Source organism: Neopelma chrysocephalum, unplaced genomic scaffold (assembly GCF_003984885.1).
Source record: "Neopelma chrysocephalum unplaced genomic scaffold, ASM398488v2 Primary Assembly neopelma1_347, whole genome shotgun sequence".
NCBI lineage: Eukaryota > Metazoa > Chordata > Aves > Passeriformes > Pipridae > Neopelma > Neopelma chrysocephalum.
Window position 1 is genome coordinate 2,397,103 of NW_020898011.1, and position 17,249 is coordinate 2,414,351.

The following is a 17,249-nucleotide window of genomic DNA, read 5'->3' on the forward strand; positions in this document are numbered from 1 at the left end:
GAACACTGGGGCTACACTTCCTCCTTTGACACTGCCTTTCGTGGCAAGAAAGAACCTTTGTCAGCAGCTCTCCTGCCCAGTGCAATTTTTCATATTTTGCTCAGGCAAGTTCAATAAAAAGCTTTTAGAAACATTGTGCACAATTTTCTTTTCTTCTACAAAAAAGAACTTCATGTCTAACCATGTCCAAGAACAGACATCTTTTCACCTTTATACATTAAACAGTCAAAATGCAGTTGGCATGAGCAGCAACAGAGATGTGAACACACTTTGTACTAAGGTCTGAGAATGACAGGTTTTTATTTATTTATTTTGGGGTTTTCTGTTTGTTTAAAAAAAAATAATTCAAATCTGCCCTGCTGACCACCTATCCCCATTTTGCCTGCTTCACCTTTTATGGCTCTGCCTTACTGCAGCTACTGCATCATTGGTTTTGCTTCCTTTTATTTTATGGGACAGGCATTTTACCTTAGGAGCCAGCTGTGTAAGACCAAAGATAAATTTGCATGCTTATCTAAAAATGGCAAGGAACACACATTTAAATGGTAAAAATCAGGTTGATGCCAATCTTTCCCAGGGCAGGAAAGAAATGATTCAGTCTTTACATTTTGTTACAATATTCAGAAATAGTACAGATCCAAAAATATTAACATGAGACATAGAAGGTTTAAGCACTCCACACTTTTCACAAAATTTTCCAGCTTTCACTGTGTAATATGGAAGTTTCATTTTAATATTTCTTTAAATTCTTTACCTTTATTATTTCCTTAAGGTTACTTGATTTAAATAACACAATGAGGCAGATATCTGATAATTATCTGTAGCTATTGATACACCACAGCACAACACGATGTTTGGCTTTTGAAGTGGTTTTTTTGGGGGGGGGGAAAATCAGTGTTCATTTTGGGGACTCAGATATGCAGAGAACCATACATTTTAGGGATCAATATACAAACATGTAGATGTATACTTGTATTTACAGCTGTCATTTTATACAACTAATTAGAATACAAGACAAATTTTGGTTCAACCACTTTGAGAAACAATTTTTTACAAATCTATTATCATGACTTTGGTACCATACTAGAAGAATTTCTAGAAAACAGTTTTAAATCATTTAACTCGATCTGTAAAACAATTAACCTTTTTTTTAGTGCCCAACACCAAACTAATCCTTTGGTGCAAACTCAAGTTTGATACATTAAGTTTTGCACCAGGGACCAGATCTACCAACCTCAATTCAGCAGTGTTTGCAAAAATTGAAGAGATTGCAATATCAAGGTGATGTTGGTTTGGGTTTTTTACTACAAGCTATTGAACTAAAAAGCTAAATGCATTTTTGTGTATGACAAAGTTAACACACTTTGCTTTGAGATGCAAGATGTTTTCTGTGGAGGAAAGGAAGGACAAGTGAAGTACAAGGATATTAAATGTGTATAAGCTTTCCATTAAGCACCTCTCTGATATGCTTTAATTTCTACCTCCAAAAGGTAGAAGAGTCTCTATATCTAAGAGATGCAACAATGGTTTAAATAGGCAAAGGCTTGTTTTTCAATAAAATAACAAAATTTTCTAAGGTAATGTAAATTTTATTGGGATGTTATTCACAACTTAAATATCACAGATCTAAGACAAGTCCTGTAACCAAGCTACAACAATAAGTAATACAAAAACAAACACCTGAGCACTCAACACAATACCATAATTGTAATAAAGTCATCAGTAATTCAGTTGCTGGCTCTTGGGATCACTTCACGCTGAAGCAACATCTTATAAACACATCTGTAGCTGAGGGCAAGTTTAAAGGGATCTGTTCTCTAAATCACACCTCTAATTTGGCAGAACTTGGCATCGCACAGGGTTTCATTCAAATGAATATAAAAATCATCATTTACCAGTATTGTCCTAAGCTGGGCCAGGTGGTCCCTCAACAAAATACATGGCACTTCCAGGGCACCATTTCGGCTTCATATCAACAGTTTATGAAGCCCAGAAAAGGCTCGTGCCTAAAAAAAGCAAATATTGGTAGCTGGTTTCCTGTCTGAGCAGACTTAAGGCTGTGTTCTCTGCAGATGTGAAGAAAATGAAACAGGGAAAACTTGTTTGTGAAACAAGATACGAATTGATTAAGAGTCCTTGAATAAAACCAACTGAATTTTCAAAGCGCTTTTCCCCTATAAGAGAATCTATGAGAAAAAAAACCCTTTCAAGGCAAATGAAAGAAGGATGCTCATAATGCTCCATTATGAACATGCAATTAGCTAAAGTTGAACTAGTCCAATACTTGAAATTTTTTTTTTTCCAGGGCAAAAGACAAAAATCAGAAGCTTTTTTTTATTTGTAAATAAACCAATTCTCACAGAAAAAAACCCAAAAACTCAAATCAAACCTGAAATAATACAGGTTTTCTACTTCATAGTACTACTACCTAATTTCTAGCATAAAAATTTATACTATTTGCAGCTCCTCTATCCTCTGATGAAAATACAGCATAAAATACCATTATTTTAAAAACTTCAGTTCTGTAACTACCGTTTTCTTCAGATTAGTTTTAAATTCCTCATGGGATTACTGACCTCTACCAGACTGATGCTCTTAAAGAATATGAAATAAAAACCCCTCTAACTTTATAATACACTGAAATCTAACATAATATCATACAGCTGCTTTCAAGCTTTACAAGTTTGCTTCCACTGTATTACACCTTGGCAAGATTCCCCTGTAAATGAACACCTATTCTATTCAGCATTCAATAATGAACAACAATTTGTAATGCATATTAAAAAAAAAAATGATGGAATTGCCATCTTACTTCTAAAGATTCATATGAGAAATTGCAGAACTCCAACATTAATTCCTCAGCATAGGAAATCTGGTTAGAAGACCACCAGCCTAAGAATTCATCAGAACTTCAGCTTCAGTGTCTTCAGAGCACAGATCCTGTCTTGCAGAGATATGATTTGTCAGTATATTATTTTAGGCAATTATAAATGAAAAATCTCCAGGTCTGTGTCTATTTTACAGCACTTACTACACGAACCCCTAGTTATTTTCTGCAGCAGAATCTGCAGCACAGAACAGTGTATTAACTCCTCTGCCCACTTCTACAATCAAATATAAAAAGATCACGAGTTCTTAGAGAGAAAAGATGAAGGCATCAAACCTGTTACAGATCACAGACAACTTCATTTGATTTTGCCTTCCCTCCCCTGGGTGGAAGCACAGGGGAGGGAAGATGTGGGTCAATGACACAGTGCTGCTTCAGAAAAAACATCCCTGTGGCCCATTTCCCCTTGGCTCTCACCAAAATCCACCAGAAACGAAAAGATTTCTGAAAACCCATTTTTGTGGGTGTATAGTGACACTGTAAGAACTGAGAAAACCCTCAGCTCCTTTAACTTCTTTCCTGGAGGGTTGTGTTATAAGGGAGGAGGTCTCACTTATTTTTGAAGCCTTACATCCCCCCTTCCAGCAGCAGTGCACTAATTTAAGTAGGTACATACCTCATCAGCCCAGCTTCTCTCGGGTTTCCCCTCTCCCCGCTCTTTTCCTCTGGGGTGCAACATATACTGGCATTCCCCAACATTTATATCACACACTGGAGGCTGCCTGGGCACCACTATAAATAAAAATCCCAGATCACCTTCTCCAGTCTCCCTGCAAATGCATGACTGCACAAGTAGAACCTGCAGAGGCACACAAGCATCTCCTTTTCACCATTTATAACAGACAGCTTCAACTCTCCTACATTAATTCCTATTTTTAGTTTCCCACCAGCACCTGTTCTTGAGTTCACCTCCTTTACAGACTGGTCACAGCCTCCATATCTTCAAGTATAAAGTCTAGACAAGATTGTTGCAGTGGTGTACCAGGTGACCTTTCTATGCCCCAACCTCTCCTTTGAGCACAGGTACGTACAAAACAGGGAGCACTGGTTGACTAGACAAAGTGGAATTTTGTTTGGATAAAAAGCCCATGCAATAGGCTTTCCACAGGAAAGACTGATTAAGAAATACAGCAATATTTTAGCTCACCTTTTAGCTTTATTTTACATCTTTTCCCCAAGCTCCAGGTATAATTTATTACTTTTATTTCTTTGATTTAGAGTAACAGTTGCACTTCCTGCTCTATTAAGGTGTGGACATTTGAAACTCTGGATTTAACTTACCCCAGGAGATGACTTTGGGGTTCTTTTCCTATTAGCTAAGAAGATTAAGAAACACACATTACCTACTTACTCATCTCTATGAAATGAAGAACAACCTTAGCACAGCTCCACCTGATAAACACAAAATGATGCCATGAGTCATGCCCATCCCTCCTCTCCACCTCCCTTTCCAAGCCCTACTGTTTACACCAGCTCCATCACCACAAAGGGAAGGTGAGCAGCAGCCCCAGCAATCTCCAGTCTTTCCTGCAGGTCCAGGGACAGCTCAATTAGTGAGTGCTCCTGGTTTTTGCCTAGGCAATTACTATCAGCTTCCTGCAGTAAATCAGCTCCTCTCCAGCTGGTCATCCCTTTACTGACCATTTACTGACTCCCCAGGGGAAGGGATGAGTTCAGACTGTCTTGCTTATCCCCTGAAGAACAGGGCAATGAAAGCTTTCCTCCTGGAGGACATCCAGGACAAGGAAGGGAAGGGGGGGAAATCCCAACCCTAAGACAACCAGCTCAGAACAGCCTCTAAAAACAAGCCCCATAAATCTGCCAGGACAGCAGTTCAAACTTCTTTATTTTCAACCCCTTGAAGCCCCTCCAGCACAGGCAGTCCACCACAGAGATCACTTAAACTGTGAGACAATGTCTCTGCTCATCTTTCACACAACCCTTTAAGCTACAATTTCCTAAGTACCAAAAACACGACAGAAAATCACTAATCCAGGAGCTGGAGAGGTGATTTGGCTGCAAATCTGACGACAGCCAAAGATAATTCAGAATTGATGAATTTAAAATTACACTCCGAGCTTTTCTGTTTCCCAAAGATCCTTCACTGATCCCTTTTTGTTCTGGAGGGCACAACAGACATTGGATATTTCTGTTAACAGAGAAGACATGACTTTGATTTCAAGAACCCTATGACACCATTACCAACGTTCTAACTGCCTCTAAGAATGAGAAGTGGAAATCTCCATGAAACACTGCCCCCTAAATTTATATTTAGTCTCCAAAGTGGTCAAAAAGAAAGGAAAAAGCAGCTGCAAAATTCACCTGGAAGAGAATTCCTAAACATTAAGTAATTTATTTCAAAATTAAAAAACCTAAATTCAACACTAGTAGCATTGACCTCTCCTACCCCTGGCCAAACTAGGAGGGATATCAACCACCACATCCCTCCCTCAGTACCTAATCCAACTCCCAAACAGACCACAAGATCGAAAAATCATCCTTTGCACTGATGAATCATCTCACAAAACCAGCAGCCTTATCTTGCACTTCAGTCTTACTCAGTCACGATTCTGCCTTCAAAACACGGATCTGCTGTTTTCCAGGAAGACTTGTTAAGTCAGGGTAAGCCACCCATTCCTGCCTGCCCCAGTGTCCCAGCCAGTCAAATGATTTAATTTTATTCCATACTATCTAATGTTCCTTTTGCCTGGGTAAAAATTTCATTATGTTTTAGGGGAAGACTGGAGTTCTAAGGAAAATGTTCTGAAGTTACCAGAATCCATCACTCACTGGCCTATTTCAAGCACTGATCTACAAACTCCACAAAGGAATAGACTGGTACTTCCTCAAAAACTTTTGCAGAAATTTCTCTAAGTGATGCTTCATGCTCTTAATTTAACTATTCTTAATTTAACTACTTTCCTCCATTTCAAGGTATTTGCAATAGGAACCAAAGGCTTTGGGATATGAGGAAAGGAGGACATGCACTGCACGGGATGCAAACTCCTCTCTATCACTGATCTCTTAAGACAGCCAAAACAGCAACCAAAAAAACCTCACCTTGCCTATTAATGGGTTTTGCCAAGCTAAAACAAGTATTTTAATTGTCCCTCTAAATGCCCTGTGCAGTGAGGCCATTATAAAAAAACATTCTTGGAATTTATTCATTAATAACTTATGATGACCAGCCTACAAAGCAGTAAAGAAAAATAACAAAGCTAAGAGACAGGGAAAGAATATGTTCAATAATGCCAAGTCTTTACAACAGTCAGAAGTTCAGTTTTCATCACTTCATATTAAGTCTAAGTAATACAAAGTTAGTCAAAATGAGATATAACCAGAGAGAGATATGAGAAAAACAAAATATATATACTCTAATTCACTTTCACTTATCTCACACAATCCTCAAGTTTTTAAATGCTTATTAATTTCAGTTACAGACTAGTTAAAATGCTTAAAAATGCAGGTTCAGAGTTGGTTATTATTTACAATGATTTTTAATGTTATTATAAACCTTTTCAAAATTTTAAATAAGTGCCATCTACAAAACTCCAAATCAGACAAATCAGGTCCTTGTTCTTGAAAAGGCTTACAGGCTTCATCTATAGAAATTGTTCCATTCGTGACAACTACAACAAATTAGAAATTAAGCAGGGAATAAGCATATTACTTATTAGGATTACTTATTATTATTACTAGTTAACCATTCGTAAAAAAAAAACCTGCTTAATTTCAATAATAAATTATTAACTGCTTCATTTAGGCCAACCACTCTGAGCACTGGGATTCCACACACTGCCATCTACTTCAAATTCCCATTTGCCTCAAACTATAAATCCTGGTGAAGCTTGTTTGACTTGAGGAAGTTCAATACAAAAAGAAGGTGAGGCTGTTTAAAAAAAAGAAGTTTGCCATTTTTGAGCCAGTCTTGCTGATTTTCACTCTGAATCCCGGGTATAAACTCAGCAGTATAAACAAACACAGACCTCCTTCCTGTGAAGTATTCAAGAAATGAAAAGGCCAGCTGGTTAGGAAATTAGGGAGTTGAAAATATCTTCTTCAGTTTTCAGAGTACTTTAGCATTGTTAAAGAAATAGCAGCATGTACATAAGAGTGTGTTAAATTAATTTTGAAAGTACTACTTGAAGAAAAGAAATTATCTGCCCCAGTAGCACCAAAATGTTGTGCTGAAAACACTGTGTAGAAGCCAGAGGGAAAATTAAAAGAGCATTGCAGTAGTAAAGGATTACCTTTTGCATAGAGATCCAGGCAAGTTCCAAATTTAAATGCCAGAATATCATACTCAGACCCATTCCATTCAACTCTACATATTTAAGACACACTGAAGCCAGCTCTGAGTAGCTGAATACCTGCAAACTGTGACTTCACATTACATCTGCCTACTAGGAGCACAACATTTCACATATTATTCCCTCCAAGCACAAGTCTAGGACAACATTTAACAACTCTACAGTAAGCTCAAAGGAAGCATATTCCTTTAACAAGTGTAACCAAACTGGAGTCTAACAAGGGCTGTAAATAACTGAATTTTCAGTTAATTTAAAGTATCAAATAATGAATAGAAGATTATCAGATGAATATGTGGTTTGGCCCTTTTGAAAGATGTAAAAGGATTTAATGGAAACCAAAGCACTCAAAGCAAGTAACTGATTATCAAATTTGATTTTATAGATCTAATTTAGCAAATTCAATGCAGAATAATTTTTAAAAAGGCCACAGTTCCTCTACATTAAAACTTTGTGAAGGAAAAATTACTGCTGTTAAAAATTCTACCTGTTACTTTAATACCATGGGACTTTTCAGTACAGACCATGTTTGGTTCATTGCATGTCACTATGTGGGCCAAAATTCCCTCCACTGCAAAGACCAGATATCTCCTCCAGAATCCAGCTCACTTATCAATTATATACACAAGGATTCACAGAGATTAGGACTAATCTCAGAGCTCTTCAGTAAGTGCAAGTGTAGTGAAAGCTCTTTAGGGAGAACAAGGCTTTGTCTGTCTCATGTAAGAGAACCAATATGCATTTACAGAACACATGTCAGCTCCTGTTTACCACAGTGGGAGGGGAAAATTAAGCTCCCATCAAATGACAAGATATTGGGGACATTGCCTCCCCCCTCCTTTCTTTTATACATCTTAAATCAAGAACATTAAATCCCACGCTGGCATATTTAATAAAAGTCTCACCTGACACAGAAAGAAACCCCTCAAGTGAAAGCTTATCTGCAGTGACAGGTTTTGTAGCACAGTGCCAGAACACAAGCACTTGACTTGAAGCACATCATTCACTGTAAGCTCTCACAGAATTAATCTCCAGCAGCCTTCATCCTTGGAAGCAAGCCACGAATCCAAGGAATTGTCCTCACCTCAAGTACAGCCCATGTCTGGTTGCTGACCTTCCTCCTCACCTTTCTTCTTGTTTGTGGGGTGACACAAAAACCAGTCACTGCTCAGCTGTTGCTCTGCATTGACAAAGGTGTTTCCCAAACCCCAAGTAAACAGTGCATATGGAGAAAAACACCATTCCACCTACACAGTAATCCCAACAGCACCAGGAAGTCACCAGGCTCCTGTCTGACCTACACACAGCGAGATGGAAACACTCCAGAGGAATCACAAGTCCTGTGGATGTGCAACAACGTGCCTGGAAATCCTGGATGTACCATGAACGTGCAACAGGCTGCTTTTCAACACACTGTCCTGCTGCCTTCCCCCAAGAATGGAGCAAAGGAGCCTTCTGAAGAAATCATCCTCCTCCACCCAAAAAACAGGGCACTGCACAAATTAGCAAGACAGAACAAATAAATTACAGGACCTGCAGTGAACTTGATTTAAGGAAGAAAAAATAAAAAGAAAAAGCTTAATGAGAAAAAAAAAACCAATATAACCAAAGCCAGAAGCCCTGAATAAGCAAAAACACTTCTGAATCAAGAACATCCCTTAAGCAGCACTAAGTGCACACACAGGCACAGAGTCTACTAGACACGGAAATAACTTGTCAAACAAATTTTTAGTGCAGCCTAAGTTTGCATTTGTCATTTTAGGCCTCCCTAAAGAGTTAACCAATATATTTAACAACATCTTTTGAAGTGCAGCTTTAAGAGGACTGTTCACTGTTACAATAAACCTGGCATGTAACTGTTCTAGCGCTTAACAGAAGAACACTTAATTAAGTCACTAGTCTGAACAAGTTCAAACACATTTTCTTGGACCTGGCATGTAAATGTGGTGGGTTCCAAAGCACCCAAGGAGAGCATACACATCAAACCAATTACATATTAAATGAACGAATTTATCACCTATCTGTCAGTATTCAGACTGTTCCTGGGAGTGTTGACTCTCAACAATGAAAACACGTTTGTATAGCTTGATAATTGTTGTCTAGTCTACATTTTCAATTTATAGCAACGACAAGGGCCTATGTCCACCAGAAGGGTTTTAGATCCAAAATACTTTTAGCTCTATGTTACTAAATACACTGCTCTCTAGAGGTGGCTGCAAATTCTTTTCCCCCCTGGGGCAGTGGGGAGATATAGAAGTTATTTTTTTCTCAGCCTCTTTCACACAAAAAGTCAATAAATCAGACCTAATTTAAGACATTCTGCCTATCGTGCCAGCGGAACAAAGGAACAAAACTGATACCCATAACATTTGGATGCAATGGTTAGCTAGAATTAAAACCATCTTCCAAAGAAGAGAACAGCCAACAAAGGAACAGAGAGAGCTTTTCTACCATTCCCTGTGTGGCAGAGCCATAACAGAAAAGATTTGCATGTTTGCTCGGGTATTTTAAGCATTGTTTTAAAATTTTGTTAAACAAGCAAAGCAATGCAGTGCTCCTTAAAGGTTCAAGGACTTGTTTTCTCTGTCTTTAAGTGACCCGAGATATTTTCAATCAAAACTTTTTTTTACCCCCACTTCTTTTTCTGGTTTGACTCCTCCTGCCTGGAGCTTATCCCCGGCTTTTACCTTGGGCAGTTTCTCCAGCCTCTCCCTCCCAGCACAATGGAGCTTTATTATCACACCTGGACTAGCACACTGGACACATCAAACCCGACAGACCCTTACAATGCTCCCACAAAGCAGAGCTGCTGCTGCTCTGCAGTCTCAGTATGAGAACAGAGGGACAGAGCAGCAGCTTGTCCCAGGCCACACAGGAAGCTTTTTGGCAACACAGTGAGCTGAACCTGTTTCCCAAGTCCCAGAGCAGCAACCTCAACATTGAACCACCTTTCTTCTACATAAAATACCTGAAACTATTCAGATTTTAAGGCAAAGGCATATGTTCAAACCTGAAAACTGTTTAAACTGTTGAATGCCACAAATGTCTACCAGACCTGCAACTCCCTCCTTGAGCAGATAACATCTGTTAAAAGTAAGTGGCTCATATAGTTCTGCACCAGAAAGCTTAATAAGTTCCTTCTCCAAGATTAAAGAAACACCTACACATTCTAGATGCTTCTGCAAGTCCCTGGAGGGAGAAAATGCTGCTTAGTGCTGAGACAATGAACCAGCTTCCTTCCTCAACAGCAACAAAACCCTGCTGCTTTACCTAGCACTGAGAGGAAAGTGTTATTTATAGAATTCAACCATATATGAACACGTATCTAAATATTTCTCACAGTTAGGGGACAGCATGTGGCAAGATGACCTTAGACCCATATATTTTCAAAGCCCTAATTTGAGAGATCAGTGCAAGAGGAGAAAAAATTTTGAAACAGCTCTGCCATATCTCCCATTCCAATTCATTTCAGTCATTCTCTGCATTAAAGAGTAACTTCAAAACCTGAACTCAAACCATTCTCACTACTCTGACCCCTTCAGCAGGAAATTTTTCTAAAGCAGTTACGTTATTTTTAAATGTCAGATAAGCTCACTAGAATTTTGACATTTAGGTTTCTTATATAATTTTATAAATCATTGATAGCAATGCTTCTAGCCATGTCTTATTGCATTTAGGCCCAAAACCAAAAGAATACATGTACTGACTGTTCTGTTTCTTATATAATTTGTTTCCTGGTGACTTCTTAAGCACTTGCTACACTTTGTAAAAATGTTTCATGCTAAAGCCAGCTACCTAAATTCCCCTATTTTGGCACTGAAGTAAGCTAATATCCTGAACTTTCATCTTTCATGCAATATTACAACTGTACAAAGGTTCACTTGGCTCCAAACCTCAGTAAGTATTTTCTAAGAATATTTCTATTGTCATAATTATCAGTAAAAAAAAAAAAAAAAAAAAAAAAAAACCAACCTGCCAAAAACCACCCTGCAAGAAAGATACATCCTCTGGTATCACAAGTTATTGTTTGTCTAAACACTGATGCACAGCTGGACACATCCCAGTGCACACCAGAGCATGCGAGGGAACTTCTCATTAGAACATGCACTCACTTGCCAACGCTGCTGGTTTGCTGCTCTCTGAAGGAACTGCATTTACTCTGATAACTGTCAGCTTAAATAACCAGGAACAGTCAGTAATAAAGACACCGACGGAATTCTAAATCTACTAAAATAGATTAAGAATTGTGCAGGCCTGGCAGTCTGGGCTACATCCAACACTGCACTGGAGGCTGCGTTACAAGCAGAGATCTGTTCACATTTCAGTAATGTCCTAAAGTTCTTTCTAATCTGTTACAGTCAATAAAAACTGACTTTTGCACTTCCTCTCCTCTGCACCAACGCTCTGACATACAGGAGCCTTTCTTTGAGCTCACACAGCTCCCTTGCCTTGGGAAATAAGCCACAGCTACCTGGAAAAAACAAGGCCTTTTCCTGCAGTCAGGTCTCTTCCTCATCTACGTGCCTTCCTTATTCCCCATGTGTGTGTCTGTCTTCTGTCACTCAGTTACTACTGCTGAGGAAAAATAAATACAGGGGGAGAGGAGGAGGAAAAGCAATAAGATGCTGCCTATTTTCTTCACACACTGGTTCTTCTTTGCCTATTCTCTAATTTATATGAAAGCATCTCCTCCTCTAAAATATTTAAACACTGCAATATACCTGTCAGTGACCCAGTGGGCATGTTGTTCTTTAACTTCACCCTTAAAATGCAGAGCTACACAGTGGAACACGAGGCCAAGTGTAGTTATAAAGCACTGAAACAGTTTAAGAAAATAGATTTTATTGTTAGAACTGACGAACTCGAAATTAAATTTTCTACAGTCACAAAATCAAATCACAATGTTTAATGACTGCAAACAGAACATAAGAGAGTCACACAAAGTTTCATTTTTTATGCAAAGCTGACTCCAGTAGTCCAGCATTCAGTGATATCCAGGATACATAAACTCCCCATGTATTATTTCTTGAATTATCACTTTCTGCATCAGTGCTTACCTATCCCTGAATTAAAAGGTTTTACTCCAAATACCAACCAGGCTCAGCATCTCTCTCTCCCATGAGAGATTCCAGCCCACTTTTAACACTTACTCACGTGACAAACAGGAAAGTAGCACTTCTACACTTCTTTGCTTTACAAACCTGACAGTTTTATGTATTGTTACTTGTGTGACTCCCTCAACTGAAAATAACCAAGAGTAGGAAACAAAACTGAATGGACCTAAAATATATGTTCACTGTTCCAAACTCTCTGCTAAGAGTCCCTAGAATGCAGTGAGTGCTCTGTGAATTTATCAAGTGCGGAGCCTCATGAGAACAAGTGATAAAACTTAAAGTCTTCCTGTACAAAACTGGATGTAGAGACCTTCTTGAGGACTACTGAATTTGCTTTGAAGTTGTAACTCAGCTGTGAAATAAACTGACATGAATTTATCACACTTCATAACTATTTTCAAATCAAAAGTAAAAAAAACAAACCATCCTTAAAAGTGCAGCAGAGTAAACTCAGTAAGACAGAATAACTCATCATAGAGTAACCAAAGTTACCAGGTACAATTCCAGCTCAGTAAAGACTGTGTCTGTGCTGCTTTAGAAGGAATACAGCCCAAATATAAAAAAGGAAGTGGACAAATCTAAGAAAAAAATGCAAAACCCAACAAGCCCTGATGCATTCAGGAGCAAGAAGCCATTCCTCACACCCCACAGGCCCAAACTGCAGGATCAAATATGGCTCTGTCTTCCAGTGTCACGTGTGGGATTGGATAATGGGAAGAGAATAGAAAATTTATCTTTACAGACATTACAGACTCTGTGAGTAAGGTAAGGAATTTGTCAAAAGGCAACAAAAAAGCTGATGCTGTCCAGCTTGCTGTACATCTAGCAGTCTCTTTAAAAGTGCTGTGCTTTGGTAAGAAGGTGAAGCATGGGGAGATCTAGCTCTTGAGAGCCTAAAAAAAATTTAAAAAGGAATTCTACCACTCAACTTTACTCAGATAAGTAACCCCCTTTTGCTCAGGTCTAATTCACATGCTCAGCCTAACAAATTAATAACCGCTTCCCCTCCTGAAGACTGTTCATTCTGCTTGATTATAAACACAGTGCATTGATTAGTGAAAATTAGATTTTTTTTTTAAAAAAGACCCCAAAACAGCAGCCTGTTCCCCAAAGTGAAATTGCTGTCCTCTTGATGTTACTTTGCAAACATTTTATGCAACAACATAATGCCTTTTACGAAGGTCATGCCTGACTCCTTCCTAAGGGAACTGCACAGCACACGCAGTATTTAAGCCTGTATTAAGCCAGCAGCACGTCAAACGCCTATCCGGAATTTTACAGGTGATAAAAAGCGCGGATATAACAACAGTAGTTACAGTTTAACACTCATTTTATAGTCAAGTTACCCATTCAAAATCGCTCTGGCTCAGTAAATAACCAGCCCGGGTTACAGCTAACCTGGAACACAGGCAACAGCTTCCCAACACGGGCCTTTCCAAAGACTAAAAACAAACCCGCCACCACACGCCGGCTGTCCCAGCCACGCTGCTCTCCTCCTTGGAGCTGCGGCTTGGGATTGGGATCGCAGAGCCGAGCCCGCACCACCCCCGCAGGGTCTGCCCGGATAACATCGCCCCTTCACCACCCCGGGCTGCGAGGGGACCGACCCCTCGCCCACCCCCGCCCTTACCTCTGGGGCCGTGACAGCGCCACCGGGGCGATCCCACGGCTGACACACGCACGGAGCCGCCCGCGCCCGGCGGCGGCTTCCCGGGAAAACGGGAAGGGAAGAGGAGGGAGCGGCGCGGCGGGAGCGGGACAGAGCTCTGCGCGGTCACACACCGGGCAGGCGCGGGAGGAACAGCATCACCCAGGGCGGGGCCGCCGCACTTACTGGAGCGCTGGCAGTGCGGAGAGCCGTGACAGGAGCCGCGAGGAAGGGAGAGCCGTGGCCGAGCCGCGAGCAGAGCAGAGCCGGGCGCTGCCGGGCCCACTCCCGGCCCGGAGCCTCCCCCGCTCCCGAGTCCCGCCGAGGGATCGGGCCCCTCCCGCCACCCCGCCGGGAGAACCTCCCTGCGCATGCGCCGCCGCCCCCCGCAGCCTGCTGGGACATGTAGTGCGGTGCCGGGGGCGCGGCACCGCGCGCGGGGCATGGTGGGAGTTGTAGTCCGGTTGCTTTGATATTAGTGTTGTGTTTAATGGGGAGGCCCCGGCGGGGAAGGGATTGTTGGATATTGGGAATAAAGTATTCCTTGTGAGGGTGGGGAGGCACTGGTATCTGCTGCCCAGAGAAGCTGTGGCTGCCCCATCCCTGGAAGTGCTCAAGGCCAGGTTGGAGGGGACTTGGAGCAACCTGGGATAGTGGAAAGTGTCCCTGCCCATGGCAGGGGGTGGAACAAGACGAGCTTTAAGGTTCCTTCCAACCCTTAACATTCTATGTTTCTGTGAACTGATAATCACTGACAGTGTGATGTTATACCAGGCAGGTTCCTGTTTCTGGTTCCTGGCAGGTTCCCAGGTACCTGGGACAGGGTGGCCCTGGATGTACAGATGGACTGGGGAACAACACCCCGGAGAGCAACACCCCGGAAAGGGACCTGGGGGTCCTGGTCGATGGCAAATTGAGTATGAATCAGCACTGTGCCCTTAGAACTCACACCAGTTAGCTCCTCTTGCTCAAGGACATCCTGGAGCTAAAAAGATTTAAAGATGCAGTAAATCAAGGTGTTGATGTATGCATTGCTAAACTGGCAGAAGACTCAAGGTCCATGTGTCCACAGCTCAGCTATCTTTGTTATAATACTAAAAATCACACCTACCAATTAAAGAGACCCCTGCCCTGGTGCAGACCCTTCCCCTGAGCACACATAAAAGTTTTCTGGGATTATACAATTTCTGTGGAAGTGATTAACCAATCCTAATAGAGCAGCCGTTACTAACTCTGAACTTCTGTGTATAAATAATGGTGCAGAAAGTCTGGTGGGGTGTGCTGGATTTGTGGAATACCACTGAGCACCCAGGCTTGCACGACTCTGAAATAAATGATCAGTGCCTCCCTCAGGTGTGTAACTATTGCCTTGTTGCACACTGGGTACCAAGACCACACTCTGGCAGCCAGAAGGGCCAACTGTGTCCTGGAGTGCATCAGGCACAGCATCACACTGTGACCAGAGACAGGACCCAAGGGGACAGCTGGAGCTGTGTCAAGGAAGGTCTAGGATGGATATCAGGAAAAGGTTCTTCCCCCAGGGGATGGTTGGGCACTGAACAGGCTCCCCAGGGAAGTGGTTGTGGCCTCAAGCCTGGCAGAGCTCAAGGAGCATTTGGACAACACTCTCAGGGACAGGGTGGGATTGTTGGGGTTGTCCTATGCAGGCCAAGAGTTGGACTCGATGATCCTTCCAGCTCAGGATATTCTGCAACTCTGTGACAGTTTGGACGTGTGGAAAATCAGCCCCTGCCCTTCCCTGCTCAGAGAGCCCTGGAGTCTCAGGTGCTGCCTCAGAGCCTGTTGCCATCGGTCCTAGTGGCAAATAGCAACTTCCAGTAATGATGTTTAACCAGTTTTACTGGGAAGATACACCAAATTTATACTGAAAAACTTAGTGTTTTCTGAAAATAGTAATAAAGATTATTTTTTCCTTTGCTTAAAGCAGCGCTCTCTCTAATTATAGAAATCATTTGAACTCGGCTATACCCTGTAAATACATCTTTGTTTCAAGCTGGCATGTAACAACCATACTTCACAGTGAAACAAAAGCTGTAATCAGAGCACAACAATAAAAGCTGAAGTCAGCTGCAAACAATGCCGCACCATTCCCATGGCAACTTTTCCCTATCAAACCCTGGAGAGGTCACACACTCTGCAGCTGCACGAGCCAGAAACTTTTCAATCTAGACTTCACTCACAATTATTCAGACATTTTTTTGGTTGATTCTCACTTAACAGTGTTGTACTGGAGTTAATGCAACACAATTAACAGTGGGAGGCACCACGTCCCTCCCCCGCTGAAGCTCCAAGTTGACATTTCTCCTCCTGACAGAACCATCCTGACTGTGGCAGCTCATGGAATGGCAGCAGGATATGGCACATGGAAGAGCCCTTTACAAAATTATACTCCCTTTCTGCAGTCAAAAAGCCTTGCAATAAAAAGTCATCCCATAACACATGAAAACTGTGGCAACCTGTAGTCTGATGTGTATTAATTTTCAAATACTTTCTCCAGCCTCCCACACAAGGTTTGAATAACCATATATTCTGACAATAGGACTCAGGAAAGGCAAAAAAAAAAAGATTATTACATTTAAAAGAAAGAATATATTTTATTGGAATCAGGTAACAAAGCTCTTATTGTATTTTGCCATAATTTCCATCATGGAAGACTACTGCAACCTTCCTTTTAAAGTGGCCTAATTCTCCCCATGTTTGCACTTTAGTGAGGAGACAACCAGGAATATGAACTATCTTTACTTACAAAGAGATACAAAGACTTTAAAATAGCCAAATTCTGTAAATTGTGCTGTTCACAAAAGTATTTTCATGAAATACACATGTGGAAAGCCAAAAGATGAAGAGAGAGGAATCTTTGTCCAAGGCAACCTTGTGTGTGTATATATATGTATATATATAGGTATTTCTAATGCCTCAATTTAAAGTAAACTTGCTTTCAGTAAGCAGCTGCTCGTAGCTCTAGTGTTATGATTTGTCCTGGTACACAGTCCACCTAGAGCTCAGCTGAGCTCACTGACTTTGAAGCACCTCAGTATTTCCAGAATTCCTCTCTGTGGGGTGTGCAAACATAACAGTTGAATGTAACTGCAGTGGCAAACAGGTAAACTTCAGATCTGAAGTGATTAGATAATGTGGGGACTTTCCTGCCCTGCAATGCAAAGTGGGAGTGCAGAGACTGCAAAGGACAGAATCTGTATTTTACCTACCCTGCCATGTCTAAAAGTTTTCAAGAATAAAGTCTGCACAGCCCCATGCAATGCCACTGAATT

At 41.1% G+C, this 17,249-nt stretch overlaps 1 protein-coding gene across 7 annotated transcripts in view; it reads right to left on the reverse strand.

Moving 5' to 3' along the window:
• Positions 1–14,281, reverse strand: part of PLEKHA1 (pleckstrin homology domain containing A1) — a 32,567-nt gene extending 18,286 nt beyond the window's left edge. For 5 of the 7 annotated variants that reach the window (XM_027705640.1, XM_027705643.1, XM_027705641.1 and 2 more), the window contains exon 1: positions 13,939–14,080. The gene's annotated coding sequence lies outside the window, so the exon portion shown is untranslated. Of the gene's footprint in view, positions 1–3,503; positions 3,523–13,938; positions 14,081–14,142 lie in introns of those variants that run through there. The other 2 variants (XM_027705638.1, XM_027705639.1) reach the window with 2 other exon arrangements.
• Positions 14,282–17,249: the final 2,968 nt, after the last annotated feature.